Raw genomic sequence first — 23,942 nt, forward strand, 5'->3', positions numbered from 1 at the left:
CCTCCAGGTGCTCCGGTTTCCCCCACAAGTCCGAAGACATGCGGTACAGCTGAATTAGGTAATGTAGTGTATGTGTGTGAATGAGTGTGTATGGATGTTTCCCAGTATTGGGTTGCAGCTGGAAGGATATCCACTGCGTAAAACATGCTGGATAAGTTGGCGGTTCATTCTGCTGTGGTGACCCCTGAATAATAAAGGGACTAAGCCGAAAAGAAAATGAATGAATGAATGAATGAATGCATTGTGAATATCTCTATTATCAAAGATGAAATTAAACTATTCTGCATAAAATTATTTATCTTTTGCAACATACTACTTCTCTAAAGTTTGATAAAAAAAATCTGCAAGAAACTAACATTTTCATTCAGCAGGAATGCATTTAAATTAAACAAAATGCTGCAAAAAAAATGTCTTATTTTTAAAATTAGTGTATGCTGAGGACATTATGTTCAGTATACGAGCAAGCATGTCTAAATACCCCAAGATTAATTCTACGTGGGTCACAGGGATGAGGTTGCAGGTTCATGAACCTTAAATCTGCAGAAGGACAATAGAAGCACAGTTCATCCCAGCCAGGGAAGGGAAGAGAGGATATCAAACAAAGATATTTGGCAGCAGTGTTGCAAAGAGAAACCAACTCAAACTAAACTCCAAAAAAAAGAACAAAGACAAAAAACTGATTTACATTTAAATAAACCTTCATGCTTTAACAAACTCCCGATGTACCTGAGAGTCCTGTTGCTAAGCTTCAAATCTTCTTATACATTACACCTACACAATATATCATTTCAGGATCAACATCGCAACATGCACAAAATTAATAGCATTTGTTGATTATCAAAGATTACCTGCATTTGCTTTATTTAGTGAGGACTATCAATATTCAATATATTTTACATTTGATCACTCAATATCTACCATTAATGCCTCATTCACACTAGCAGTGACTTTGTAGCTGCCTGTTGCTCTGGGTGGCGATCAAACGCAGCAAACGCAGGGGTGTGTGGGTCTACAGCACGGAGAATATAACTGGCCTCTGAGCGAGATGAGAGGATCAGGTGAGCTCTGCTGGTGTTGCTATTGGCTGTCACTCAAGACAGTCACTCTTCATTTGCATAAAGTTAAAAGATTCTCAACATTGCCACAATGCTAGGCGTGCCCACCTGGTCGCCAACGGTCGATGTCACTCGCATAAACAGAGGTTGCCAGAAGTCACTCGCTCTCCTTTGAAAGGAGAGGTCGCTTGCCACTTTGCTGCTGCAATTCGCTAGTAGTGTGAATGAGGCTTAAGACTTTCCAGAAAAATATTAAAGAGTGCAAATGTTCTCTTTATTTTTGTGTATTTTGGTTTCCATCTTGTTTATTATATCGTACAGAGATGCACTCCCTTACAAAATTACGCAACCTTTCTAGAATAATGAATTCCTCACACATATTAAAGTCTAATAGGATTCAAATCACAATATATATCACAGAAATCAAAACATTCATTCATTCATATTCTTTTCAGCTTAGTCCCTTTAATAATCTGGTGTCGCCACAGCGGAATGAACCGCCAACTTATCCAGCATATGTTTTACACAGCGGATGCCCTTCCAGCTGCAACCTATCTCTTGGAAACATCCATAAACACTCATTCACACACATACACTACATTACCCAATTCACCTGTACCGCATGTCTTTAGTCTGTGGGGGAAACCACAGCACCCGGAGGAAACCCACGCAAACGCAGGGAGAACATGCAAACTCCACACAGAAACACCAACTGACACAGCCGAGGCTCAAACCAGCGACCTTCTTGCTGTGAGGTGACAGCACTACCTACTGCACCACCATGTCGCACAGAAATCAAAACACTGCAAGGTAAAAGAAATCCAGTATCATCCAGACCTGTTAACTAGGGGAAAGAAATGGCTTTTGGGTTCCACAGAAGAAAAGCAGCCTACACTGGAAACAACATTAGTCTGTATAATGGCAGATTTTTTAAAGTGAACTATCTGTTTAAACTCATTTTCTGTCACAGAAGGAGTAAACAAATCCGGCGCGAGTGAATTACAGGATGAAACACATGGCTATACGGTGAAAAACGACTCCCAGAACGACAGTGCCACTAAAACCGCCCCGCTCTTGAAACTCTTCCAGGATCTAATCTCCTCCAGCAGGGAGATTCGAGCTCCTTTCCCTGCTCACTCTGGGAACACAAAGAGCTTTTTCCGATGTGCCAGGAACCAAACTCTTTCCTGTGTGTGATCGGCCTTCTTGTATTGTGCTGCACAGGATAGAGGGTCAGGACTACTCGTACCCTCGTCCCAGCACAGGGAATATGGAAGCAGGCCAAAATTTGTATTGAAGGAAATGGCATATTGGACTGAGATTAAGGCTGCAGCGGCCTTTAGGGTGGATAGTGGGAGAAGAGGCTGATCCTGTGGAGTAGCTATAATAAGGACTCCGTGGTTTAAGGACTGGCAAGATAGATTAAGACCACTCATCCATGTAATGAAGTGCCATAACGCTGCATCAGCACACACTCAGAGCCAGCTGATTAATCGCTGTCTGGAAGAAACACATCTTGTACTCTGGACATCGTCATTTGAAAATGTAGTGTTTTACATATTAAGCGCATGGTGGATACAAGATGTCAATCATCACAAACAACCTTTGGCTAAATTGTGTTTACTCTTGGTATGAGCAGAAAGTGAGACTAAAATAAAATAAAATAAAATAAAATAAAATAAAATAAAATAAAATAAAATAAAATAAAATAAAATAAAATAAAATAAAATAAAATAAAATAAAATAAAATAAAATAAAATAAAATAAAATAAAATAAAATAAAATACATTTTAAAATAAATAAATAAATTAAATAAATAAATAAATAAAATAAAGGGCAGTTCATTCCACTGTGGCAACCGTGACAACTGAAATAGAGACTAAGCCAAAGGAAAGTTAATATAAAATAAAATTAAATACAATTAAATTAAATTAAAAATAAAATAAAGGGTGGTTTGTTCCGCTGTGGCAACATCTGAAATAGAGACTAAGCTGAAGGAAACTGAATAAAATAAAATAAAAAACAATTAATTAAATTAAATTAAATTAAATTAAATTAAATTAAATTAAATTAAATTAAATTAAATTAAATTAAATTAAATTAAATTAAATTAAATTAAATTAAATTAAATTAAAAATAAAGGGTGGTTCATTCCACTGTGACAACATCTGAAACAGAGACTAAGCCGAAGGAAAATAAAAATGAATAAAATAAAAGCCTTAGTTTAACTTAACTTTTTATTAAAAGTTTAAAGCACTTTAGGTTAAATTGAGTGAGTAATATTTGCTTGGAAATTCACTTCAATTACTTTAATATATTCTTCCCTAGTTAAGAATAGTTGGCTCCTAATAAAAAAAAAACTCTTATTTTATTTTTATGGTTTTAGTTTATTATAATAAGCCAGATATGGGTATAGAATATCCAGAACAAAACAAAAAAGCAACCCCCGCGTCAACAACTTGAGAGTTATCATCAGCACCATCTTGTTTTGTGAATAACAACTGATCAGAGAATCATTTGTGAGTAAAGTTAAAGGCTAGTTAAAGGAGAGTGTTTTCTTATCTTCCATCCTCCACTAGCCTCTCTGCAACACAATTCTCTTGCACTGCAGTGAGTTCCAGTTCACGGACTCTGTCAAGCTCCCGAAGAGCCTCCACTTAAGCCAAACACTGCACTTTAGCAAACAGCTGGAGCTGTGCTCTGAGAAAACACACGCTGATAGTCTGATGCTAGTAAGGAGCTGGCTGTACTCTCCTCATCATATATTCATACAGTCCTATCTCTATCCAAACAAGACAATGAGACTTACTTTATACCCAAAACTGGAACTGCAAGTTTCCACAATAACCCATTTCTAAGTCATAAAGGTCTGAGGGTGGGGTGAAGAGACACACAAAGGGTGACACACCACAACATAAAAGAGCATGGGAATATCGTATTTCAATTGTTAACCATGAAACACTGTTAATACAGGCAAGACCAGCAGCTGGCTAAATGTTACATTCTGTCCAAATCTGCAAGGTCAAAACTGTATTTATTCAGTGCTTCCAGTTGATGTGTTTGAGTGTCTGTGTAACACTAGATTGCCATTTCGCAGAAGTGTCCAGTCCATAACTATATTCCTCCTGTTAGGATAGCCTCAAATAAAAGGACTACGCCTCAAAACTTTGGAAAACGCTGTTCTCTAATATTGATGCCCAGTGTTTAAACTGCACAATAGGGGAAAAAAGGGATCACAACTTCTATTTCATGTTAACACGCAGAAGACCAAAAGGTCATTCATGAATAATGTAAGCTTGCATTTCAATGTGTTACTTCAATGTTTTTTCTATGTAAACGTTTTACTTAGTAAATATATTACTTAGGGATGTAATCACGATACTAATCTCACAATTAACGATTCAGTCACGATTTTTTAACAAAATTATTTAAAACAAATTTAAGGTGAAGAGCCCTTTATTTTTTTCTTAAATGCTGCACTTTTTTGCAAAATAATATATTTTCTGCCATAACTAAATTGCTATTTAAAAAAAAAATCCAAAAAAATAAAAAATAAACAATACAAACTAAAGACTCATTAATTTAAACAAACTAAAACTGTGACTGTGCTGGGATTTTACTTTTTTTAAAAGAAATATCAGCATATCTATGTTTTCTGGCATAAGCTCCGATCTTTGCACATTTACAATGTCCCCTGCTGATGAGAAATCTCTTTCACTGGTGACTGAGATGGCTGGTGTGGAGAGGTAAGCCTTTCCTAAACCAGAGAGAAGCATGTACAGAGGTGGTCGATAGGATCCAGGCGACTGGCGTAAAATACTGATTATAAATTGACTAATTATGACGTAGGATAGAGACAGTGGTTAAACATGATTATGAAGGTGAATAATTAATATTACTTGTATAAATTAATTAGTATAAGTACCAGTGTGATACACTTAAGAAGAGATGATCTTGAACATTTTTAAATATTCAATAATAATAAGCAACCTAATAAAATATGCATAAACTCATTTGTAAAGAAGAGGATAAAATAGTCTAATACCTAGATCTGTACCAGAACAACTTTCTCTTTCAGTCTGAAAAACATCTTCACACTTTCGCTATGAAAACACTGATGCACTTTGTGATCTCCGTAGCACCCATCAGAGTAAGCGGAGCTGCAAATCATCCGGTCTACCTGCTTTAGCTTATTAATAGCTTTTTTTTTGCGTATAAACGTCTGTGACAGTTGTTTTCACTGTGCTGACGGTTTATGTGCATCATATTTGTTTTTCTGTTAGTGTAAGTAAATGTCTTTTTGCAGTATTTGCTCACAGTTTGTCTGGCGCACTTCACTGCTGTTATTTTACTCTTGCTCGCCACTTTTGTGTTGGTAAAGCAAGATTGCGCCTGTAAACACAGCGCCCCCTCTGTTCAAAAAATGTCTCACGATTCATTCGTTACTCTTGGTTTGAATTGTTACATATTTAATCGATTTTCAACTGGCTCACGGTAAATCATTACATCCCATGTATTACTATGTAAATGCACATGAAGAATGTGCATGACCACTCTGCTTTTGTCTTACGTCTTTTGTAGCACCTCATGCATGAGCACCATGTTTTTGGAACACTGTGAAAATGCTGAAATTCTTTTAACCTTACACAAAGCACCACTCATCGATGTCAGTTACAAAGCTGTGAACCAATCAGAGAAACTTAGAGGCAGGGCAAGCAGTCTGAGCTTCTGTTTACAGTAACAAGTTGGGATAAGAACTGTTTTATTATAAAGTCTGCATGAACAGAAAGTTGCTAAGACTTTTATTTAAATATGATGATGCGCTTCCAGCTGAAACAGAATATTGTCTAGGGGCGGTGTAATGTGAATGGGATGCTGACAATAGAGGTGTGGATCCAAACACAGGTTTATTACAAAGGTCAGGCAAGCAACAGTCAACATCGTAGCAACTGATGTATAAGGGCAATTCAGATTCGTGGTCAATAAACAGGCAGATGATCAAAAGGCAGGCAGCAGACAATGTAAACAAACAAACAAGGCGAGGGTCAAAAGCACGGCAAGACCAGGCAAGGAAAACGCGTCGTTATGTTCACAATCAGTTTAACAAGACTCAGCACAGATGTCTGTGTGCGTTGTATTTAAAGTCCTTGCAATCTCTGACAATCCTCCGGCTGTGTGTTTGCAATCAGTCAGGATCAGGAACCAGTGTGAGTGTCTGGACTGGAACTTGTAGTCCATATACCGGCGGATTTGTAGTCCTTATAGTTATCTGCATGTTTACCAGCGATCTGCCAGGATTAGATCACTGGTGATTGTGACAGGTGGGGCTTTCTTTTTATGCATCCTTCCCTCATAGCAAACTAATGGTAAAAAGGGGCGTTGTTAAAACTATTGTGGCTGAAGCATCAAACAGACATCAATATAGAAGGACTGACTCACCAAACACAGAAGCAAATGGTTAGACTTTGACTGACCAAACAAACATTTATTTTTTCAATAAATTAACTTGCGCAGATTAATTGTTCAGCTAAAGAATAACAACATGCTCTAGCAAAATAAACATTGTAAATGTTGATTTCACACAGACTTGAAGTTAACATGGAGGAGATGCTTTTTCAGACTTTGTGAATGGCTCTCAAAAGTTGAAAGCAAGTCTCCACCCTCCACCCACACACCATTGCATGACCAAGACATCTGTTTGAAACAGAGAGATAGTAAATGATAAGTAAAGCATGGATAGGCCAGACAGATCTTCAGGACAAGGCATCTGTTATCCAGAGCTGCTCCTGACTGACGCCGCAGTCTGAAGGAATGTGTGCCCAGATCCATTCAGAACGCATCAAACTTTATCACCACCTGAACCAGCTGAACCAGACTAAAATATATGAGAATCTCCACAGACGACAAGGTGAGCAATGTGCAACTCTTATCTATATCCCACCCCCCAAATACGAGCACGGTCAGTCTCTAATCTTTGCCAGGACCACGGTCACAGTGTGGCACCTGTAAACCCTGCGCCATCTGCCATCTTTCTGCTGCTCTGTTGGGCACACACACTCACAGGAGCAGCAGGATGATCTTTGAACCAGTCTCATAAGGACAGCGAACAGTCCACCAGTAGGGCAGTGTGTTATGATCGCTGGGAAACATCATGGACAGGATGAGATGCGAAATAACATACAGTCACTGGGTCAATCAGCATGAAATTAATCCTCAGTAATAACCGCTAGCAGATTATCATCCTAGTGCAGAGATCCAGGTACAAGATAAACCCTTTGTCACTGCATAATGCTGCAAAGTGATCATGACACAAAGGTTAACTAGCGGAGCTTTCAAATGTAATTTACAATTACAGATCTAAATCACATTTTGCATAGAATTACTTTCAAGAACAGCAATTTGCATTTTGGATTAGACACACATTTGCACAAATATGATAACTATAATGTGGGAAATGATGTTTTTAAAATGGTTTACATTTCAGTTTTGGAAGATTTATTATACTTGTATACAAACTAGATGCACTTTACTTTACTTTACTTTACTTTACTTTACTTTACTTTATTTAATTTTTTGTCGACAAGTGGAAATTTATCTTTGGCTTCACCACACAACCACATCAGCGTTCACATTACACACATCACAGAAAAACAGGCAGCACAAATACATTCAATGTCATCACATTAAAAACTCAATTAAAACTCTATTTATACTTAAAACCCAGTATTTAAAATTCTAATGGTAGTTGGCACAAAGCACATTTGATACACATTTTTCTTTACTTGAGGTTGCCTAAAACTCCTTTTTGATGGCACGAGCTGAAATTTTATATTTAAGGGATGGGAACAATTTTTAATAATGACACATGCTTTCTGTTTAATTCTCATTGGACGAAATTAATTTGGTTGTCTTTGTACTTTACCTACAATTGCACTGGCAATTTTTACTACTTGACATATTTTTTGCTTTTTCTTGATTGGAAACAGTCCATGCCATGCAATCATGTTAAAACTCACAACACTTTCAACCGAGTTCTTGACTCCGATATCTTGACTCACACCAAATTGTTGTAACCTTCTAATGAGATGTAATCTCTGCATTGCTTTTTTAATTGTCTTTAATTTTTAAAATTTTCATCCATCAACACCTTTGCTGAGCAATTTCAGCAAAGTTCTGTGTACCAAAGATGTTTTTGTTATTAATTTACACAATTGATAACTGTGTCAACTATATATTATTAGCATTAATTATATCTATAAAGTAAATTGTGATTTTATTATGGAGACTGATGTTCACTGATTTTCTATGATGTTCAAAGCATTTCTACAGGAAATGATATAAAGTAACAAATTACAAATACTGTAATTGAGGAGTTTTTTTTAATTGTAATTTACTAAGTAGTTTTAAAATGTGTACTTTTACTTTACTTTTACCTTTTACTCTACTACTTTCTTTCAACCTGTAGTCACTACTTAATTTTTTCTTGTCTATGGGGATTAGAAAAATCAGTCCTGTGATTCCTGTCCAATCAAATCACACATAGAAGGTAAATCGTATCATACTGAACTATCGCAAGACATGGGTGATTTATAAATGCAGCAAAATGTTTGAAAGCATTAAAAGTGTCCAAGACAATGTCCAAAATCTTTACAAGCATTGACCCAGAGACTGTTTACATGCAGATCACTGATGAGAAGATGACAGATGTTTACTGAATGATGACAGAAATAGCCTGAAAAACCCAACAGGCACAAGACATCAACTTGATGTCAGATTGACGTTGTACCACTGCGTCATGGGTTTGTTGCAATTTGTTTGGAAATGAAAATCAGGTTAACGTCAGAACCCAATGTCAGGCCCACGTCAATATCCAACATCCAACCTAAATTCAACCTAAAATCAACGTCTACCTGACGAATAAATGTCAGTATTTCACGTCAATTTGATGTTGGTTTAAGATGTTGGCTCAACATTGGATTTTGTAACTTTCTAACACAAGCTAAAATCAACCAAATATTAACAACATTTGACTTGGTTATTGGACATTAAGATGTTGGCTAGACTTGAATTTTGGTCACCTGACATTACAACCTCAAATGAACCTAATATTATCCCTAATATCTTATGACATTTTATTCCTGCTGTGCAATAACTAAATACACTACAGAATGTTCCGTTTACACATCTCCGCAAATTACATGTCAAAGCATCAGCTTTTTACAGCGTAATACTAACTACTCCCTATTCTTGAGTACTTTTGAAAGGCCTACATTTTGTTCATACTTTGAGTAATATTTACAAGATACTTTTGATCTACTTGCACTATATTTTTAGGCAAGTAATGGTACTTTTAATTGAGTATAGTTTTTCAGTACTCTTTACACCACTGTCTATAGGAGGCTGCTGATATTGAACTGCCTGAAATGGTGAACAGGAACACACAAATAAAGATCAGGCACAAGGAGACATGCTTCTGGCTCTTACACTGAAATGCAAATTATAATTTTTGGTGTTTAGATGTTTATGGTCTGTGCTGTGTTCTGATATTCTGTGGTCTGATTTGTTTGATGCACATCAGACGTGTTCACATACAGTGTTCACATTAAACTGCATTAACAGAGAAACCAAGTTTATTTGAACTGAAACAAACATGTAAAATCTGGATGTTAAAACAGTAATCTTTCTTAAGAGTGGAGACAAATGTTATAAGATTTTCCACAAATAAATGTACCATGGTGGTCTGGCAAAGCCGACAATTGTGAGTCACTATGTAGCCACATTCAGTATGGAAACATGCATTTTTGCACAATAGGATGTATTATGATCATGTATGAAAAACCAACATAATGGTTTAATCTTTGGAAAATTTGACAGTGTTTCTACAGAAACACATAGCTCTGTTTTCCAACTTGCAGAGGATCTGCAGTGCATTTCATCAGTGTCAGTGCTGAGAGAAGCCAATAGAGCTAATTCTTCCTGCCAATTCTATTAAAGCGCTCTGAAGAATCAACCTGACAGGAGATTATGTCTTAAAGGGGAGTTCACGCTGACAGAGATGTGCAAAGACAAAGTGTCTGGACAGCTTTTCTGATGACAGTAGCAAAACAAACTTTATGCGAATGAGAAGCAACTGTTGTGCAAATACGGTAAAATACCACAGTGTAGAGTACGAATGTCTACTAAAAACCAAATGAACAATGTAGAGCTGCACGATGGAAGATTGGAAAAATCTGACATTGTGATATTTTATTTTTCTGGGATTTATATTGCCATATGAATACAATTTCAACAGATGACTTGAATAGCTCTATTTGGAATAAAATCATTAACTTTGATTGGAACAATCTTGTAGACAAGTAAATCACAGAAGTTGCAAGAATAAATAATTAAGATAGAGCAAAAATAAAAGTAAATTAAGTAGTCAGAAAATTAGGTATAGTAATACGATACGATATTATCATGATATTTTGCCCCCGATAATGATAAATCACGATATCAGCAATATATCTCAAGAAAACCATCCACAATATATTATGATATTTGTAAAATAAGAGGGGAAAATGCATCAAAAAGTTATAAGATGTATTTCTTTTATTAACAGCACATATATTTCATAAAATTACTACATTGATATATGTTTGATCCACCATTACAAGAAGTGCACTATATTCTCTATACTTTATATACTCACTATATTGTCCATCCCCTATTATTGAATAATCAAATGTAATGTAAAATGTAAACACTGTACATTCTTCATTGCTGATCAACTATATTAATCCCAACTCCACATTGCAGATGCTGCGATATGACTATTGCGAATGCACACACTGCGATATCGATGATGAAATGATATATTTTGGAGCCCTAGTGCAATGACTCAAAAGCTATGGTTCCATTCAAAGTTGCATCTTTGATTATCCTCTAAATAACTTGCAAATAAAGGAGTATTTATATCTTGTGTCCAAAAAACCCCAAAATGACTGCTTAGAAAAATAAATGGAAACCACTCGTGCCATTGAGTTTGCAAAAAACATGCAAGTATAGTCACCATTCTTTTTATTCAGAGACAGATAATGTCAGGTTTGTTTTGTGGGTCATTCAAGCAAATAATTTTCTGCTGGTTAAACCAAAAACCTCTGACCAATCACTTGATCTGTTGAGGCAAAGTCATGTGAGTTTATTACACATCAAGAAATGTATTTTTGTTAATGGTGTGGTAATTGTGTCTCCACAATCTTTTTATTATTCAACTTCTTATTCTTATTGAATAATACAAAGATTGTTGTCTAATTCAGACAACATGAAGAAAAGAGTCTTTATGCAAACAGCATACTGGATTTTTCTCATCAAAGCATCTACATGCCCTTTGACTACTGCGGAAGAAGAATATAAATACGTGCTTTAGGACATGTTTCTGTACATTCAGTGCAGAGACGCAGCTCTGGCTAGACTTGAGACTGATCTTAAAGGCCATTCCAAATGTTTTCAGCTCAATTAGATCCATCATTACACACAATCGCTTTCTATGACAACAAAAAAGGTCAAACAAAAATTCACCTTTGTACAAAATGATTGGAAAATCTGACTGTAATTTAAAAAAAATATTCATTACCATTTCAAGGAATGAAGTTTCATCAAATGTAAAATGAAAGCTTTGGAAAACATGTTTGTATTCCATCTGCTTGATAGGGATGTGATATATGACACCATCAGGAATTCATCAGAAAATTCATTATCACTAAAAAAGAATATAGGCAAAGGAAACAGTTCAGAGTTGAAACCTTGGCCGTGCCCGTGACTGATTTAACACAAAGTGTGAGTTATGATTTATTAAACGTGGCCCTGAGTGAGGAAAATTAATTCACAGACTAGATTGGATTGAAATAACTTGGAGCTACACTGGGAGAAAGATTAATGTCACGAGGGGGGAGAAACGTCCATTTCCTCAACAGACTGAGTCCGGGCGCAGACAAATGCCTGACTCTACTCGCCCCTCTGGGAAAGTGTGATCTGATGAGCGGCGAGAGGTTTATTTAAGAGGAAAAAACTCATAAAACGAAAAGATTCTACAGTCTAGGAAAGCAGGGACGACAGTCCTGGAGAAATGTATGGGAGACTATTATGACAGTATGCTTGAAAATCTGTCAGAAAAATATTATGTTCCCTGAACTGGCCCACCTGCTATGAACCTTCATGGCATAACTTAATATTTGGTGCTTCTCCTATAATGCAATGTGACAGACCCATCTTCAATGTTCATTTTTCTTTTGCACTGCAGCTAGCCAAATTTAATTAAGGTGACAATATTGTACTATGAATATATAGATGTTTTTGAAGATGCCTCTCACAGTATAAACAGCAATATTCTGAAATATAATTATCCTAGGTGTCACGGTGGCGCAGTGGGTAGCACGATTGCTTCACAGCAAGAAGGTTGCTGGTTTGAGCCTCGGCTGGCTCAGTTGGCATTTTTTTGTGGAGTTTGCGTGTTTTTACCCCATGTTCGCGTGGGTTTCCTCCAGGTGCTCCAGTTTCCCTCAATAGTCCAAAGACATGCACTATAGGTGAATTGGGTAAGCTAAATTGGCCATAGTGTATGTATGTGAATGAGTGTATATGGGTGTTTCCCAGTGTTATGTTGTGGCTGGAAGGGAATCCGCTGCGTAAAACTTATGCTGAACAAGTTGGCGGTTCACTCCGCTTTGGTGATCCCTGATTAATAAAGGGACTAAACCAAAAAGAAAATGAATGAATGAATGAATGAATGAATGACTGAATGAATGAATAATTATCCTATGCTAACTCATGGCAATTCATAACATTTTGATTTGATCTTTAACATTTAAGCTAATTCGTATTATTTGTATGACCTTATTTGTACATATTAGTACAATTCGCTCATCGCCCAATGAGGGGTAGGATTAGGGGTAGGTTTGGGGGCACGCGATGCCTCTATTTAGAAAAAAGTATATTTCATATTAATGAAGTCATATGAATATGTACGAATTAGCCACTTTTCAATTAAATTAATCAATTAAATATATGATTATATTTATAAATGAGAATATGATTGAAAATGTAATTTATTCTTCTGAGGCAAAGCTGAATTTTCAGCAGTTTTCAGTGTCACATGATGATTCAGAAACCATTCTACTTAAAAAACATTTATTAATATTATCAATAGCTAGGTTTCCATCACCCTTTTAAATCAACACATTTTAAAGCATCGCATGAGAAACGGGTGACTGAAATGCCGAATTTCAAATAGAAGTGCCTTAAAGTTGCCTTAAAGTGCTTCGAAATAAATTTTTTTTCTTCAATGTTTGACGTAACCTCAACCAAAACATGAAGTTTGAGGTGAGGTGAATAACATCTACAATAAAATAATTATTTCATGGGACCTTTAATTTGCAAAAGAAAAGGTTTTGCTCGCTTGAGTTGGTTTTGGACTAGGGTTTGGAAAAGGGTTCATGTTAATAATGGGAGATGGAAAGACATTTGCTGAGGCACTCTGATGTAGCAAACATTACACCCACATGACTAATGTCTGTTATTCCTGCCTTGTTTACTGTTGGTTACCAATACTACTGTTGATGGAAATACACCTAATTTGCATTTGGGTATTTTTTCTTTTTTTTTGTTGTGAATTTTGAAAATATTTGCTTCACATCAGTATGGAAACCCAGCTAAAGTTGATTTTGTATTGTTATTTCATTAATCACTATCTCATACAAATCTAATTCATAAGATAGCATCCTTTAATAACTGATTTAGTACCAATTTATCTTGAATCCCCAACTGTGGACATTTTGCCTTCATTTATAATGGCTGCTACACTCCTGTGAGCCCATATATCCAGCCAAATCTCCTCATTCGCACTCCAGACAGGATCTTTAATCATGGTTGAGTCTACGTGGATCAGATGGAGTCAGGTTTGTTGGATACGCGATCTGTTGGTCTGCTGTATATGAGCAGATATGGCCTCTAGACAGAGACATCTGCACTGTTTTTCATTTCTCCACACAGCTGCGTGTCGGTCAGCTCAGCCCAGTCCAACATCTGGACGTGAAGATCCTCAGTTTCTCTCAAGATTCTTTATTTTCAGTAACTTTGGCTTTACTGAGTCACTCTTACTGAGTCACTCATTAAATCTGTTTATTTGCGGTGAGGAATATATGATGATGGATGACTCTTACAGTGATGGATGTTAGAAACTAATTAATATTAACAGTAATAATAATTATATTGTGTGTTCAAGTTTAAACGAAAGTGAAGCATGGAATATATCTCAGAGTCAAAATAGGTGTGTAAAAAAAGTGCTTTATTTGATTCATTAAAAATTGATTACTTTATTCATTTACTCATTCATTTATTTTCCTTTAGCTTAGTCCATTATTTATCAGGGGTCAACACAGCGGAATGAACCGCCAACTATTCCAGCGTATGTTTTACGCACTGGATGCCCTTACAGCCACAACCCAGTACTGGAAAACATTCCCACACACACACACACACACAGACACACATACACTATGGCCAATTTTGTTTACCCACCTTACTTATAGCGCATATCTTTGGACTGTGGGGGAAACCGGAGCAACCAGAGGAAACCCACGCCAACACAGGGAAAATAGGCAAACTCCATACAGAAATGCCAACTGGCCAAGCTGGGACTGAAACCAGCAACCTTCTTGCTGTGAGGTGACAGTGCTAACCACTGAGCCACTGTGCTACCCCTAAAAATGTATTAAAAACTAAAAATGAATGTCGGTTCCATTCTGAGTTGTACCCAGCTGTCTGAGCTCATAAACTCCTCCAGAAACTGGATGATGGAAGATTTCAGCGGTGCTTCTGACTGAGCCAAGCCTAGTTGATTAACTGTTGTTTGGAGTAGGCAGGAGGATTTCCCTGGTTAACGCTGTGCGAATGTCCGCTGAAGTTCAAATTTTCCAACTCGAGCGATACGCGCGTTAAGCGCGTCAATCGAGCAAAGCGCTCAACTCAGGCCATTTCATTCAGGCGAAGCGTCATCACGCTGCTTTATTTGCGCGTATCGCGCCGCAGGATGTCTATTCGTGTCTTTGACTTAACATGCAAATCACTCGCCGTTGTCTGGTGTGAACGCAGCATAAGAAGTAAGTCACTTAAAAGTAAAATTCCACAAGCTTAAATAATTTAAGTAAATTGACACAAGAAACAAACTAAAAATTAAACTGATTGATCTTACAAGCATGACAGAAAACATCTTATTTCAATAAATAAATGTTTAGAAAAAAAAATTAAATAAAGATTGCACACAATTTCAAAGTGTCCATATACACTGTAAAAAAAACTTCTGCCTTAAATCCTTAGTTGTAACTTTTCTAGTCATCTCAACTTACGTCATCAATAAAACATTTATCTGATTAAGGTAAAAAACTAAAATATTTGTTGTCGTGACCTTTTTTACAGTGTACAGAGTTTATTGACTTTTTTTATTCTTATTAAAAAAAATCCAGTTTCAGTGATAAAAATTGAGATTTTTTAATCAATTAAATATTATAAAACTAATACAAATTCCACAAATTCTAATTATTCACTATAAAAAAAAGAACATTTATTGAATTTATCCATACTGAAAAAATAAGTATGAGTATGTGTTAGTTTTCCTACAATGATCTTTAGCACTGCAGCATATAAGAAATGACAAAACCCACAGTCCACTTTCCAGCCTCTCTTTCCCTCTCTCTGTCCACCCACAACCACCATTGTGTTGAGTTACATAACAGCTGTCAGCCTCGTCCTCTGTTTCTCTTCACACCTCTCATAATGATGGTCACAACAGCAAAAGGTTTTACAGACTTTTAAAACTGTACAAGGCCATTTTCAGCCCTTCAAACTATCAGCTTGCAGAGATTTGCTGTATGAATACTACAGGATTATCATCAAAATGGCAATTACGCACTTAGGCTATTATAATGAAACGTAAACAGATTTAATGTGCACCAAGCAGGAGAGTCTGATCAGAGTGATAGTGATAAGCACATTTATTGGTACCAGAGCCGTTGAGGATCTTGCTGAGAGAAATCAGCAGCATTTAATGTTCTTAAGGGTCCTGCGACCCCCCTCTACCTTCAGGATTATGTGGGTCAGGACTCCAGATTAAGGTCATGTGCTCTGAATGTAAATGCTCAGGGGGACAAAGACAAAAACACCAGAATGGCTGGTTGACATTTTAGTGAACATTTAAGTGATACCTGATTTATTTATGAATACTATCCTCAAATTCAAAATAATATTTTGTTTGTAAAAATAAAACAATGACACATTACAATAAATGTATATCGATGAAAATTGATATTGATAAATTTAATAGTTGATGCAACATTCATTACTTCATTTATTTTCCTTTGGCTTAATTAGTTATTTATCAGGGGTCGCTGCAGTGGAATGAACCACCAACTATTCCAGCATATGTTTTACACAGCGAATGCTCTTCTAGCTGCAACCCAGTACTAGTAAACACCCATACACTATCACATTCAAACACACACTCATATACTACGGCCAATTTAGTTTATCCAATTCACCTTTACACTGAAAAAAATTATTCAAAGATGATTCCTTGGATTTACCAAATTTTTTTACATTAAGTGGTTGTAAACAATTTATTTAGGTTGAATTTAAACAAACAAATTAAGTTGAATTTTCTTAAATTAAATTTGTTTATTTAAATTCAGCACAAATAAATTGTTTGCAACAGTTTTGCAGACAACATTTTTTTCAGTGTAGTGCATGTGTTTGGACTGTGGGAGAAACTGGAGCACCCAGAGGAAAGCCATGCGAACACGGGAAGCACATGCAAACTCAGAAATGCCAACTGGCCCGGCCGGGACTGGAACCAGCAACCTTTTTGTTGTAAAGCGACAGTGTTAACCAATGAGCCACTGCGCCACCCAGTTGATGCAACATGACACAATTAACAATACTTTTAAAGCTTTTATTAATCAGGATTGAGATCAATGTGAAGTCAAAAATTGTCATAAATCCTCCAGACATAATATTTTTGACCACACCCACCTCTCCGTTAGTTTGCTATGAAAATCATCTTTTGTAAGCTGTTTGGACAGAAGTGTGTGTGTAGGTAAAGTGTGTTTATATTGGGGTTATAAGTGTGTCATATTGGGGTGATATAAAGACAATAAGTCTTTTTAAAAATTTCCTGATGTTAAAATAGGATCCATATGCCTTCCATTTTGAGACCCACCACATCGTGACATAGGAGTGTGTTTTTCCCACCCACCGAATTGATTGACAAACGCGTATTAACATGTCTCTGTAGTAACGCGTATAATCATATCAACAAGACAGGATGTATCCAAAGCAACTGGGATCCGTTCAGCTCTCTATGATCATCCCCAATGCAATCAAGAATGAGTGTTACAAGTTTAAAATGTTTTTAAAACAGCGCACGTTTATTATAAATTACAGCGATTTTACCGTCTTTACTGACTCATCATTGCAGAAAGGCTTGAATTAACTCCACAACAAATACATCAATTGATCATTGGTAAAGTTCTTACGGTAGTATTTCTCACAAATGTTATGTGATATCTGCTTCCTTCATGTCTGTCACTGTGCTGTTTATCTGACGTAGCAGAGGGGGAGATTAAGGCACACTCTGACAGGCACGTGGGAACGGTGGGCGGGGAGAACTAGCATTAAAGGCACAGGCAACAAAAACAACTGCATTGCGTCCAGAGCAGAAAATCCCAATATTCTGAAAGGTATAATAAATAATATGACGGGTGTTTTGAGCTGAAACTTTACAGACACATTCTGGAGACACAAAAAACGTATAAAATAGGTGCTTTTTAAATTCAAAGCTTTTTACATTTCTATGTCCTTGAGATGACTTCAGAAAATTCCTTTATATCAGCTCAACATTCAGGACGCATAAACCACTTTCAGGACAACAATTTAGGAGTACTTTAACACATTTAGTTAAAATTTAGTATGGCAAATGTCTTTTTGTTTTCTGTTTTTAGTAAAATGCAAAAAAGCATCTAAACTATTCTACATACATACAGGAAACAATGTTTAGAGAATTAGAAAAAAAATAAACCTAAACACTTGTTCCAAAAGTCTTGCATTTACTCTAATGTTTTAATTTATTATATAAAAACCTCCTAGATGACGTTTGTTGAGCTTTTGACCACCAAACTAGATTATGTTACATAATCTATGGACTTTTTATAGATCATGTGATTTCAACATTCCTGTCCTGGATGGTCAAGCAGATACTGTAAACCTCCATTGAGACCTGCTGAAGAGGATTTCCAACCCTTCAACTAACCCATTTAACTCTGAGCTTATGATTACACAGATTTTGGATTTTTTAAATCCTGCAACCACATCCTATCAATTTCATCAGTGTCATTACTTTGGTGAGCTGAGAGTCATCCATCAATCTAGCACTTCGCCCCTACAGCGTTCATTCTCTCCCCAGATTTATTTCACTCCAAACCTCCGGAATCAAGCCAGCAGAGGAAAGCAGAATGAGTGAGGCCTACAACGATCTGAGTTTTTCCCCCCTTAGGGACCCCATATGTTTCGACTGCGAAAATAGCTCCTCTCTAATTGCTGCTGGGATATGTGAACAGGTTGTAGAGGTGGAGAATGGATAACCCGTCCCGTCATGTCTTCATCAGTATTTCGAGTCACGCTCTGCAATGTTCCACTCGCTTCGTGCTAATGAAACCAATCAGCAATTTACTGCAATAAGATATACTGTATTCCAGATGTTGCTTTCTGTAGGCTTCTGCTCGCGGAAAAGGTAGAGAATGTGCTGAATTCGTGGAAAAATGCTGAGCAGATATCGTCTGGAAACACTCTTTTCAATCCATCTCCCTCTGGACCCATATACACACTTACACCTCAAAACGCAGAGCTCACTTCTGCAGATAAATGAGCAGAAAAACAGGTTCACCTCATTGAGAAACAAAACCCTTCAATGTGAGACATCTGCACGAGCGTCGTGTTCATTACTAAAACCCCCCAAAGATGGCCAACTATACAGTGATTTGTGAACGTTTTACTGTGTCGGAGTAACTGATGTCTTTCCGCTATGTCTTATTGCGGCTTCTCTTCCCCTCACAGCTCTCTTACCTCTTCTCTTTCCCTCTTTCTTTCTGTGCGACCCACTCAAAGCCATCTGCACTGTAATTCAATCATCACACTAAGCAGTGGAAGTAATGATTACTTGGATTAGCTACAGGGCTCCAAGCCACTGTCTTAATATTGACTGGCAGTGAGAGCAAAATATGAGCTGGGCCCAGCAGCTTCGTTTCACTTTTTGGAGGATGTTTTATGATGTTTTCTAAACTCACTTTCTTATACTGCCCATAATTCTCAAAGATACATGTATGGTGTTTAAAACTCATAAATTGAGTGGCATAATGATGGCTAGCATTAGGGCTGCACAATATATCGTTTCAGCATCAATATTGCAATGTGCATATCTGCAATAGTCACATCGCAAGATATGCATTGTTAATAGGCAGGCCCGGATTAAGAATTCAGAGGGTCCTGGGCACAATGTCTTGTAGGCCCCCTACCTAGCATTTAAAGCACACTTTGAAAAAAATACTAATACAACTAGTGAAAATTTATGTATTTTAAAGTACTTGTTTAAGTTCACTGAATGTGTAATGTATATGATTTGGATATAACGCCTCTCCAATCCAGTTCTATGAATAAGAGTCTTCCATAATACACACACTCATTAATGATTCCTACTTGACTTTAATCCGGTTAATCCGGCCTTGTTAAGACTTAATTTTAGTTGACCAGTAGCTACAAAATTGTATTTAAGTACTGTATTTATACAGTATTTTTACGATTTATGAAAAAAAAATCTTATTTCGAAATTTTGTCTTGTTTCTAGAGCAAATATCTACACTTCAAAGCAAAAATAAGATTATTTTATTCCACTAGAGGATAATATGCATCTTTTAAGGAAAAACTCTTAATTTTGACTCATTTCTTCTGAAGGTGAAAACAAAACAATATTTTTTACTTGGTCTAATAACTTTTTGATATTTGGACTATAACCAAGACAAAGCAAAGAAGGAAAATATATTTTTTATTGTGATTATTCAATTTCTGTACCTGAATACTGTTAGAACGTCAAATAGAGCTATTCAAACAATCTTGTGAAATTGTTTTCATATCGCAACATAAATTGTTAAAAACAATAAAAAATATTATCGCTGAAAAATAAAACATCGCAATATCAGATTTTTCCAATATCGTGCAGCCAGATAGAATGATGGACAGAACAACAGAATAAGGAGGACAACAGATGAAATGATTTGTAGAACAACAGACAGACAGACAGACAGACAGATAGATAGACAGACAGACAGATCATGATAAGATAATAAACTCAATGGCTGATACTGAAGATCAGTCAATAAATGAAAAGATACATAGACGATTCAATAGATAGCAATACATAGAACAACAGAACACAACTGCAACTGAATGATGAATTAATCCCACAATGCATGCTTGGAAGATAAACATCAGCACAGGACATTACACTATAACAATTAATCTTTAAATTTGTCATAGAGAAATGTGAGATTACTGTAATGCAGACACAGATAATCACTGTAGGACTGTAATCCTACAACACAATGTTGCTGCGGCTATATCATATTCTACTTCTGTTCACTGTCAAGCCATTTAATTGTAAAGATATTAAGTGCTGCGCTAATAGTAAAGTACTAAAGTATCGCGAAACATTCTCTAAATCCATGTCTACAAAAGGAACAACTTTGCTGTCTTTGATCAAACAGAACAATTCTAAGAATTATTACAATCTCCATGCCAAAATATTCTCAAAGTGTTAAACCAAAAGGTCTTGCTTTTAGCCACTCAGCTGTTTAAATCTGTACTCAATAGTATCGTGAACTAATGAGGTATGATTTTATCATAATAGGACTTTTGCAGCACAAAACAAATGCATGTACTATATTTTAGTCAATTGACTAAAACTTTGTTACAGAAGCCAGACAGCATCCAGCCCAACCAATCACTGTCAAGCAGGAGTCTGCAGTTGCTGTGACTGGAACTAATTGGCTTCTGGGTAGCTTTGTGTTTCCAATACAGAGGTGGAGCTTTACATAAAAGCTAACCAACACATTCACAAAGGCGTATCACTCTCTGTTTGAAGACCCAGATTCATTGTTTGTGTGTGAAAGACTAACTTGTCTGCAAAGTGCGACTAGGTTACATGAACACGTGAACTCAACACACCTAATATGGGTCAACAAAATCAACCATGACCTGAAATAACCACCAACAAAAGACAAAATACTCTAAAATCAGAGCCAGTGTTTTTCCCGCACACATTTTTTTTTAGTGCCAAACGCTGTCATCGTTTACAACATACATCTACATGTTGCTTCTGTGGCACGAAGCCAAGTGATGAAGCTCACTGGCAGCTCGCTCTCCCTCTCCTATTGTGAAGGTGCAGTGATGTGGATGCACCTCATGCTCGTTCACCCCATCATTACAGAGGGCAGTATTTAGCCGGGCAGGAGAGTGTGTGTGTGTGTGTGTGTCACACAGGAGAACAGGCAGAGGGGAAAAGCAGACGAGTGCCGAGACATAGCCTGGTGCTCAGAAGAGCATTGTGACGGCTGTGGCTCTCTGCCTCCAACCCTCAGGGTTATTCTAATCCAAACACGCTCGGCGCAGACAGGCATGTAAGACAAAGAAATCTCAGTCGAGCTGTTGTGTGAGACGCTGCTGATAATGTCACAGATGTGGCGGAGGAGATTGAAAGCAGACTAGCACAATTCAGCCACCTCAGTTTGAGGTGTTCAAAGCGAAGCATCAACGAGAAGTTCAATTCAGGTGGGCATTTTAATGTTCACACTCGCTTTTCAGTCGATGATGTGAACCTGCTAAGCAAAGCTGGTTCTCAGCGGGCCGTCTGAAGTGGTGATTTTGTTTCCATTTCTCAGTTATATAAAGCATTTCATGGTCACCAAACAGCTCAGTCTTGATGTTTCTGCCTCTTGATAGACATTTTTTTCCAAAACAACCCAAATGAGATTTACATAACTCTTATTTTGTAAACAAATAACATTCGTTGAAGGAACAGTTCGGCCAAAAATCTGTGGTTCTTAATTTATAAATGCAAGAAAACTGTACCTGCTAAAAACCCATATGTTAAAAGGATAGTTCACACAAAACTGAAAATTCTGTCATCATTTACTCATCCGTCACAAACTGGTTCAAGCTTCTTTTTCTGTTCAACAAAGCTATTTTGAAAAAGGCTGGAAAATGTAACCATTAACTTGCATAAGATTTGTTTTACTACTATGAAAGTCAATGGTTGCAGGTCTCTTTTCTAAATATCTTCCGTGGTCAACAGAAAAAGGAAACTCATGAAGCTCATGAACCACCTGAGTGAGTAAAAAATGAGCAAATTTTGGGTGAACTGTCTCATTTCGGAGCATCTGATAAATTACGAAGAGACAGTCTGTGCAAGAAAGAAAAACAATTTACAGTAGGGCTGAACATTACTGTATATCGTTTGAGCATCAATATCGCAATGTGTCTATCTGCAATAGTCACATGACAGAATTAGATTATTTAATAAAGATTAAAAAAAATAAAGATATTGTTAAAATATATTTAAAAAAAATTATATATATATATATATATATATATATATATATATATATGCACTGTTTATTTATATATATATATATATATATATATATATATAGCACTGTTTATTTAAATGTCATATTTTTTATATCTTTTATGCAGATGCACTGCATTAAAAAAGACTTGATCATCCCAGTGGATCTAAATAAATGAAATCTTTTCAAACAGAGTTGTTCAAATCATCTGGTGAAATTAAATTCATATCGCAATATATATCGCAGCAAACAAAATATCGCAATTTCAGATTTTTCCAATATTGTGCAGCTCTAATTTACAGCAATATTACTTTTAATACACAAACTCTGCAAATGGTTCCAAGCTTGTTGATCACAGTCTGGAGTGCAAGCTTCTTGTTGCATATTGACATATATCATCGAATATCAATCAATCCTTCCAAAAGTTATTGAGATTATGCATGGAAAGTCATACAAGCACAACTACCATTTTAGTAAATATTACAACACACATCCTCCTTCACATCTGTAAACAAATAGCATCAGCTCATGTATGAGTTTGCATCCACACTAGGCATGGGATGATAACCGTTTTCAAAGTATACCGTGGTCTGGAAAAGTCAAGGTTTTAAAACCGTTAAAATTTTCTGCTATACTTTTTTTTTTGTTTTGTTTTGATAACAGTCTCTCCAGCAGAAAAGATCTCAAAAGATGCTGTTTTAAATCATCAAGAAATTAGTGTTTTTGAAACAAATGAAGACAGCAGAAGTTAGTGATTCATTTGAAGTATTTTGCCTGGCATGTTACCTGCTCCAAAATATTTTAAATGTTTCTCAAAATAAAATATATAGTCTTCAAAAGGGAAAAAGGTTTTTTTTTTTACCCAGACATTTAAAAAGAATATATTTTACAGCAGTGATCACAATACCGTAAAACCTTGGTTATCATACCGTCAGAATCTTATACCAGCCCATGCCTAATCCACACACACACGTCATTACCTGAAAGGAAGCACCAGACAGCCATGGAAAGACATGTTGAGGACCGTTAGTCTGTCAATTAATGTTAATAATGTAATATTATCTGCTTCTTGCACAGACCAATCATTTCATTTCCTATAGACCTCAATTGCAATGTCAAGAGCCACAGGTATAAATTTTTGTTTCCCTATACATGTCAAAGTGACAGTTTACTCGCATTTTAT

At 36.4% G+C, this 23,942-nt stretch overlaps 1 protein-coding gene across 7 annotated transcripts in view; it reads right to left on the reverse strand.

Annotated features, from left to right (window-relative positions):
* caskin1 (CASK interacting protein 1) overlaps positions 1-23,942 on the reverse strand; it is a 160,919-nt gene that overhangs the window by 135,724 nt on the left and 1,253 nt on the right. The window lies entirely within an intron of this gene.

Source organism: Danio aesculapii, chromosome 3 (genome assembly GCF_903798145.1).
Source record: "Danio aesculapii chromosome 3, fDanAes4.1, whole genome shotgun sequence".
NCBI lineage: Eukaryota > Metazoa > Chordata > Actinopteri > Cypriniformes > Danionidae > Danio > Danio aesculapii.